At 40.6% G+C, this 8766-nt stretch overlaps 2 long non-coding RNA genes across 4 annotated transcripts; one reads left to right on the forward strand and one right to left on the reverse strand.

Annotated features, from left to right (window-relative positions):
- Window positions 1-804: 804 nt before the first annotated feature.
- Window positions 805-3778, reverse strand: LOC121720860. 2 transcript variants are annotated; one of them, XR_006034648.1, is made up of 4 exons: window positions 3628-3778; window positions 2669-3411; window positions 1570-1755; window positions 805-1177 (listed from the first exon to the last, which is right to left on the reverse strand). It is a non-coding gene; the product is annotated as an uncharacterized LOC121720860 (long non-coding RNA). The 2 variants fall into 2 exon arrangements; XR_006034647.1 differs by having other exon boundaries at window positions 805-1755.
- A 1380-nt stretch (window positions 3779-5158) lies between these two features.
- LOC121720861 lies at window positions 5159-8417 on the forward strand. 2 transcript variants are annotated; one of them, XR_006034650.1, is made up of 4 exons: window positions 5159-5304; window positions 5521-5730; window positions 7146-7635; window positions 8074-8417. It is a non-coding gene; the product is annotated as an uncharacterized LOC121720861 (long non-coding RNA). The 2 variants fall into 2 exon arrangements; XR_006034649.1 differs by lacking the exon at window positions 8074-8417 and having other exon boundaries at window positions 5167-5304; window positions 7146-8048.
- Window positions 8418-8766: the final 349 nt, after the last annotated feature.

The raw sequence follows: 8766 nt of genomic DNA on the forward strand, positions 1-8766 counted from the left end.
ACCCCCCCCCCATATCAAACGTGGATAAACCAATCGCGGCTCAGCACCAGGCACTCTCGGCCAACTTCAGCCCAGACAGAGCTCGAACTGCCGAAATTCTATCGAAATTGGTTGCAGTCCACCTTTAGTTCCTCTAGGGGCGGTCGCATTAAAAACGTCCCCCCACTGCTTGTTTCACTTCACAAAAAAAAAAAAACCTCACGGACCACCTAGCTAAAAAAAGAGTAGACCTACTTCAACAGTATATTATACAATAGTTTACTCACTGAACCACCTTGCTTATCGTCTTTGCACCTTGCTTATTGTGTCAGAGGATTCATATGATTTAAACTGGCATAGCTTACAGTACATAGTTAGTTCAATATTGCAAACAACTCATCTATATTATATTTTACCAGGTCTGCTCGCGTACCACCTGTGGTTCCTGGACCACACTTTGAGAAACACTGCTGTTTGTGGTTGTCAAGAGTGTTAGCCTTACCGGGCAACAGCTTTATTACTTGCAAATTTAGATACCCAATATTTACAACATCGTCTCAGATATGTCAGCATGCTGTGGCCTACAGATCTAGTGTTCAGGCATTTCTGTTAGTGTCCTATTCAGTTATTTTGATAAAATAAAAGTTCCCACCACAGCATTGATAAAATTGTAAGACTCAGCCATAATCATGTGTCAAATAAATATACAAATGATCAATTACAGCTTAAATGTTAAAAATAAGTTCTATCAATACACACCCACTGTTTCCATAACACACTTGCAACTCAATAGGCAATCAACCGTTTCAATAAAACAGTTGCAACTCATATTTTACATATTTTATTCATTTTTCAATGTGTGAAACAAGTGTGTGTTAACAAAAAAAACCAGGGGGAAAAACAACAAAAATACCAGAAGGAAGGTGTGGTGGGACTGCAACATAGAAAGGAGGTTTGACACTCATTTATATTTTCAAAAAAGATTTCAGTTCCTAATGTCTGAAGTGTGTGTGTGAACAACAGAAAATACACAATGTGGAAAGGATGGGTAGCTGTCTATAAACTCTGCACACCTATAACAGGGACAAGCTAAGGAGGATGCAGCACGTTTGATGGAGCCAGGAGTGTTAGGGGTGATGTTGAAGCTGAAGGCTGTTCATCCTACCGCACACCTTTCTCGTCCTCAGCATCCTTGGTCCTAGGTAAGCAGAACAGGCACAGTGGAGAATGGAGGGAGAACAGAGCGGGTAACATTCAGTTTATACCTGGAACAACACATTTACAGCTGCCACATTAAGTCATAACCATAAACCAAAGCAAGAGGCCATCTCCAGCAAGACCCACCACACACGGCCGACCACCTTACATCCACACATAAACTGTAACGATAACATGAAGAAAGATGTTGTTGGGGATCACTTTCCAAACGATGTTGAGAACAATACAAAGCTGACAGCCAACCAAAATCCATCAAATTTTAGCTATCATATTCAAGGAGAGACTTTTCTTAATTGATCAGTGAGGACACTTATCATTATAGTTATCGTTCCTGATGCAAACGGCCATTAACACAGGAACAACCGTACATACCCATTTATCCTTCATGACCGCCAACCCACTCCCATTTCAGTGTCCAACCTGCCATGCACGTCTTTAGTAGAGTGACCAGTGCTCTCCTGAAAAACCTGGTTGAGGAGGAGAAACGGCCAGTCCTCCCTGAAAACATCATGGTTCCTTGAGGAAGTAGACCACCGGTTCGACCTTGTCGTAATTGCCCTAAGCAGATTGAAAGAGAATGAGTTAGAGAAAGGCATAAACTTGTATTGGGACACCTTCCATCTTTTTCGTGGCCTGAAGATTGGATACATTGTTAAGAGGGTCAACAGCAATTGACTTTGTGAGTAATGCCAGCATGCTGTAACAGGAAATGGCAATGACGACACACTTCTTTCATGCTATGACCTAAAAAAGAAATTTTCAGCACATACATTAGAAGCAAAATCAAATAAGGCACCAAGGAAGGAAAAGAGAACGGACGATTGGCACCTTGGGAGCAAGGTTTAAAGCAGAGAGGCAAGGAAGATGTACTTGGCCTGTCCGTTCCAGCTTCAGGGAGCCCCCAGCAGCCTAATCTTCATGCCAACCACCACTACATCACTCCAATAACCATCCATCAACCCGGTGAGGTATCTGCTTTACATGTGGTGTTTTCTTAATGTCTTGATGAAATTATCACCAAATTAAGTCTGATGTGAGCTCTGAATATCATAGCCATGGGTGTTAGCTACACATGGTGATGGAAATATTGAAAAATGTTAGGTGGTTTCACTACTAACAATTAGAACTTCAGCGTTAACATTTATAATACTAATGAGGTAGGTGTTAGCAAACCTGTGAGTTCCCCTCTGTGACTGTCAATGGCACATCCTGTTAAGGACAAAGTCCCTGGAATATCACTGTAGCTCCCTGCCTGAAATGGGGCTTTGCTTGCTACGTAATGATTCAATAACAGCCGCAGATTTACCATGCCATTATCATTTAAATATACCCCATTTTGTAATGGGTGGCAGGGCTGTACGTTAACTCTTTCGTTGTTAGCACTGGTGCTACAGAACCATACAAGGTAAAAAGGACATATATCCACAAAAGGTAAAAAGGACATTTTATCCTTCTTATAAAGATTACTGACCTAATGATAGGCAATGTCCTCTTGTCACTTCAGCCTCTCTCGGCATCTGCAAAGCTCATATGCATTTAAGAAATTATTTGGCAGATACAGCAATACAAATTATTCCATCAACATTACATCAAGAACACAAACCTGCACTGGTGAGACTTTAGAAGTGCAAATTTACAGGGAAATAAATGATCTGAAAGCAGTTGGAGCAAAAACTCCTATCTAGCTATATCAGGTTCAAAGCAAATGTAGCACATTAATTTACTCCACTGTTCATCTGCATAACAGTAATAGCAAACTCGTTGATAACCACCACATCTGAATATAGTTACCATGCTGAATGAAACGTATTTGATCAAAATCACGTTGGTGTCCTAGCTCATAGCATGTTTAACGTTAACACTAATGTCAGTGAGCTGTCTCGCTAACGTTAGGTAACGCTTCGGCAAATATCATTATAAACTTAAAATCCCATTGATAACCAATCTAATTAAACAACGTCGTACTTACTGTACTTACCACTCCCGTCGTGGTACTGTACTTACCACTGACATTATTAGGCAGACAGCAATGGAATTGAATGAGGCCAACTGGCGAATGTCAATTTGTCAAAGTTTGGCACTGTTGAGCTCTCAGCACAATCAGAAGTGACTTGGGAATATCTCCGCCATTTTTCCATGGTCTTCTAGTTCAACAAATCACGCAGACCACAAGTTCCAGTACACTTTTCATGGTGTTGATGAAGTAGGCTAAAACTGAGAAATGAAAACACAACATTTATCCTATTAAATAAGCTGGCTACAGAAAATTACCCTAGCTGCTAAGTTAGGTTCGCCAGAAGGCTAGCACTAACGTGACTAAATACCCTTCGGCGGTGTGCTAATTCGTTTACAAGTTAACATTAAATAAGTGACATTAATTACATTATATTTCTAATAATCTCGTAAACATAGCATTTCATTCACACGTACCAACGATGCTTTCAAAAGCCAACTTGAAGCTTAACTTAAAGAGGTTTGAAACCAGTGCAGATCACCATAACTTTCCGATCCAGTGTGTAACGATAACGTTCGTTGAGTCCAAGGCATATGACATCATCAGACAAAGACGTAAGTATCCGAAGCGCTACCCACTTTCACCTATTAGATGGCATTAGTGGACCATTACTCTCGTCTCTGATTACTAAACCTTAAAAACATGGAATTACATTCGTTGAACACAGGACAAAATGCATTTAACTGAACATGACACGGCCTAGTTTGTATGCCCTTTTGTATGCCATTTGTGTGCACCTATTGTTTTGCTCAATTAAAGACTTTTCCTTAACTCTATTTATGAGAAGAATAGGCTATATAGCCCATCAACTGATGAAATATGGATGATCCAAGCTGTCAGAGGAGGTCTGGAATGCATGACATGTTGAACAACATAAATAAATAAATTACAAAAACAGCAAATAGCAAGAGAGAAACTGACATGTCTTACATATTACAATTTCAATTTCCCTTTCTCTACAGCCTTGCCATTTTTTGCTGAAAACATCACATTAGCATCACATTGTCCTGTTGGCAATGGGCCGACATTCTCACCTTTATCGACAGTAACCTGACCAGCTTCTAGCTCAGTGGACATGGCATTTACTGTATATACAGGGCATAGGAAACGTGTGGATGGGAGCAGAACATTTATCATGGATCGGCAAGTAAATACCGTCATTAACTTGATGGAATGAAATAAATTACCACCTCTTTGCCTGATGAGCTGAACCACTTCTATGGCTGCTTTTACCGGGACAACAAGGAGGTGGCCATACAGGCTGGTCTCTGTAGAGCATCAGCCCTTTAGGCCTACACTCTCCTCATTGTGGTCATTTACAGTATTCCATTCCATAATTATCAAAGGAGTTAATGACGAAATTGACTTGCCGAGCATGATACATTTTCTGCTCCCATCCAAAAGTTTCCTACACCCTATATAGGCCTATGCGGTAAACGTTACACCCACTAAGCTGGTCAGGCTACTGTCGGTAAAGGTGAGAATGTAGGCCTACTGTCAACGGGGTTGCCCAATGTGATTCAAATGTAATGTTTACAGCCAAAATGGCAGGCTGCAGACAAAGGGAAATTGAAAATGTATATGTAAGACATGTCAGTTTCACTCTTTTTTTGCTGTTTCTGTAATTTATTTATTTCTGTTGTTCAACAGGCCATGCATTCGAAATAGACTCATCTGACAGCTTGGGTTATCCTGATCAGTTGATGCACTGGACTGGACTCAATAAACAGAGTCCAGGAAAAGGAAAAGTCTTTAATTTAGTAAAACATGAGGTGCACACAAATGGCACACAAAAGGGCACACAAACTAGGCCGTGTCATGTTCAGTTAAATGCATTTTGTCCTGTGTTCAACGAATGTAATTCCATGTTTTTAAGGTTTAGTAATCAGAGACGAGAGTAATGGTCCACTAATGCCATCTAATAGGTGAAAGTGGGTAGCGCTTCGGATACTTACGTCTTTGTCTGATGATGTCATATGCCTTGGACTCAACGAACGTTATCGTTACACACTGGATCGGAAAGTTATGGTGATCTGCACTGGTTTCAAACCTCTTTAACTTAAGCTTCAAGTTGGCTTTTGAAAGCATCGTTGGTACGTGTGAATGAAATGCTATGTTTACGAGATTATTAGAAATATAATGTAATTAATGTCACTTATTTAATGTTAACTTGTAAACGAATTAGCACACCGCCGAAGGGTATTTAGTCACGTTAGTGCTAGCCTTCTGGCGAACCTAACTTAGCAGCTAGGGTAATTTTCTGTAGCCAGCTTATTTAATAGGATAAATGTTGTGTTTTCATTTCTCAGTTTTAACCTTCTTCATCAACACCATGAAAAGTGAACTGGAACTTGTGGTCTGCGTGATTTGTTGAACTAGAAGACCATGGAAAAATGGCGGAGATATTCCCAAGTCACTTCTGATTGTGCTGAGAGCTCAACAGTGGCAAACTTTGACAAATTGACATTCGCCAGTTGGCCTCATTAAATTCCATTGCTGTCTGCCTAATAATGTCAGTGGTAAGTACGACGTTGTTTAAGTAGATTGGTTATCAATGGGATTTTAAGTTTATAATGATATTTGCCGAAGCGTTACCTAACGTTAGCGAGACAGCTCACTGACATTAGTGTTAACGTTAAACATGCTATGAGCTAGGACACCAATGTGATTTTGATCAAATACGTTTCATTCAGCATGGTAACTATATTCAGATGTGCTGGTTATCAACGAGTTTGCGATTACTGTTATGCAGATGAACAGTGGAGTAAATTAATGTGCTACATTTGCTTTGAACCTGATATAGCTAGATAGGAGTTTTTGCTCCAACTGCTTTCAGATAATTTATTTCCCTGTAAATTTGCACTTCTAAAGTCTCACCAGTGCAGGTTTGTGTTCTTGATGTAATGTTGATGGAATAATTTGTATTGCTGTATCTGCCAAATAATTTCTTAAATGCATATGAGCTTTGCATATGCCGAGAGAGGCTGAAGTGACAAGAGGACATTGCCTATCATTAGGTCAGTAATCTTTATAAGAAGGATAAAATGTCCTTTTTACCTTTTGTGGATATATGTCCTTTTTACCTTGTATGGTTCTGTAGCACCAGTGCTAACAACGAAAGAGTTAACGTACAGCCCTGCCACCCATTACAAAATGAGGTATATTTAAATGATAATGGCATGGTAAATCTGCGGCTGTTATTGAATCATTACGTAGCAAGCAAAGCCCCATTTCAGGCAGGGAGCTACAGTGATATTCCAGGGACTTTGTCCTTAACAGGATGTGCCATTGACAGTCACAGTGGGGAGGGGAACTCACAGGTTTGCTAACACCAACCTCATTAATATTATAAATGTTACGCTGAAGTTCTAATTGTTAGTAGTGAAACCACCTAACATTTTTCAATATTTCCATCACCATGTGTAGCTAACACCCATGGTTATGATATTCAGAGCTCACATCAGACCTAATTTGGTGATAATTTCATCAAGACATTGAGTAAACACCACATGTACAGCAGATACCTCACCGGGTTGATGGATGGTTATTGGAGTGATGTAGTGGTGGTTGGCATGAAGATTAGGCTGCTGGGGGCTCCCTGAAGCTGGAACGGACAGGCCAAGTACATCTTCCTTGCCTCTCTGCTTTAAACCTTGCTCCCAAGGTGCCAATCGTCCGTTCTCTTTTCCTTCCTTGGTGCCTTATTTGATTTTGCTTCTAATGTATGTGCTGAAAATTTCTTTTTTAGGTCATAGCATGAAAGAAGTGTGTTGTCATTGCCATTTCCTGTTACAGCATGCTGGCATTACTCTAAGTCAATTGCTGTTGACCCTCTTAACAATGTATCCTGCAATATGATATAATACAGTAGTATCTGTTTTTGTTAAGTCAGGTGTTGCTGTAGCGTTTATCAGCTCCTCTCCTCCTCCCTCAGACCAAGATTGCAGATGGTCTCCTTGATATCCAGGAAGTCCAGGAGGTAGCTTCCGGTTTTGACCATCGAGAGGAACTGGACAACTGTGTTAACTCCACTGGCGTTGGGACAGGATTCCTCTGTCTGATGCAGCTGAAAGTGTTCTCCAGGCAATCCTCGTACAAGCTACTGTTGAGAATGCACTTCTGTACCTGGCTTACTTCCAGGATTAATGTTGCAGCAGTCACCACTACGTTTTGAACTGGTATCCAGCTGCCCTTGTGACCAATCTTCAGGCCACGAAAAAGATGGAAGGTGTCCCAATGCAAGTTTATGGCTTTCTCTAACTCATTCTCTTTCAATCTGCTTAGGGCAATTACGACAAGGTCGAACCGGTGGTCTACTTCCTCAAGGAACCATGATGTTTTCAGGGAGGACTGTGACCGTTTCTCCTCCTCAACCAGGTGTTTCAGGACAGCACTGGTCACTCTACTAAAGACGTGCATGGCAGGTTGGACACTGAAATGGGAGTGGGTTGGCAGTCATGAAGGATAAATGAGTATGGTTGTCTCTGTGTTAATGGCCGTTCACATCAGGAACGATTACTATAATAAGTATCCTCACTGACCAATTAAGAAAAGTCTGTCCTTGAATATGATAGCTAAAATGTTATGGATTTTGGTTGGCTGTCAGCTTTGTACTGTTCTCAACATCGCTCAGAAAGTCATCCCCAACAACATCTGTCTTCATGTTATCGTTACAGTTTATGTGTGGATGTAAGGTGGTTGGCTGTGTGTGGTGGGTCTTGCTGGAGATGGCCTCTTGCTTTGGTCTATGGTTATGACTTAATGTGGCAGCTGTGAATGTGAAGTTGTTCCAAGTATAAACTGAATGTGACCTACTCTGTTCTCTCCCTCCATTCTCCACTGTGCCTGTTCTGCTTACCTAGGAACAAGGATGCTGAGGACGAGAAAGGTGTACAGTAGGATGAACAGCCTTCAGCTTCAACATCTTCAACACCTCCCCTAACATTCCTGGCTCCATCAAACGTGCCGCATCCTCCTTAGCTTGTCCCTGTTATAGGTGTGCAGAGTTTATAGACAGCTACCCATCCTTTGCACATTGTGTATTTTCTGTTGTTCACACACACACTTCAGACATTAGGAACTGAAATCTTTTTTGAAAATATAAATGAGTGTCAAACCTCCTTTCTGTGTTGCAGTCCCACCACATCTCCCTTCTGGTATTTTTGTTGTTTTTCCCCCTAGTTTTTTTGTTAACGCACACTTGTTTCACACATTGAAAAATGAATAAAATATCTAAAATGTATCAGTCACCTTTTTATGCTGCAGTCTCACCAGCTATTTGAAATATGAGTTGCAACTGTTTTATTGAAACGGTTGATTGCCTATTGAGTTGCAAGTGTGTTATGGAAACAGTGGCTGTGTATTGATAGAACTTATTTTTAACATTTGACACATGATTATGGCTGAGTCTTACAATTTTATCAATGCTGTGGTGGCAACTTTTATTTTATCAAAATAACTGAATAGGACACTAACAGAAATGCCTTAACACTAGATCTGTAGGCCACAGCATGCTGACATATCTGAGACGATGTTGTAAATATTGGGTATCTAAA

Source organism: Alosa sapidissima, chromosome 10 (genome assembly GCF_018492685.1).
Source record: "Alosa sapidissima isolate fAloSap1 chromosome 10, fAloSap1.pri, whole genome shotgun sequence".
Lineage (NCBI taxonomy): Eukaryota > Metazoa > Chordata > Actinopteri > Clupeiformes > Clupeidae > Alosa > Alosa sapidissima.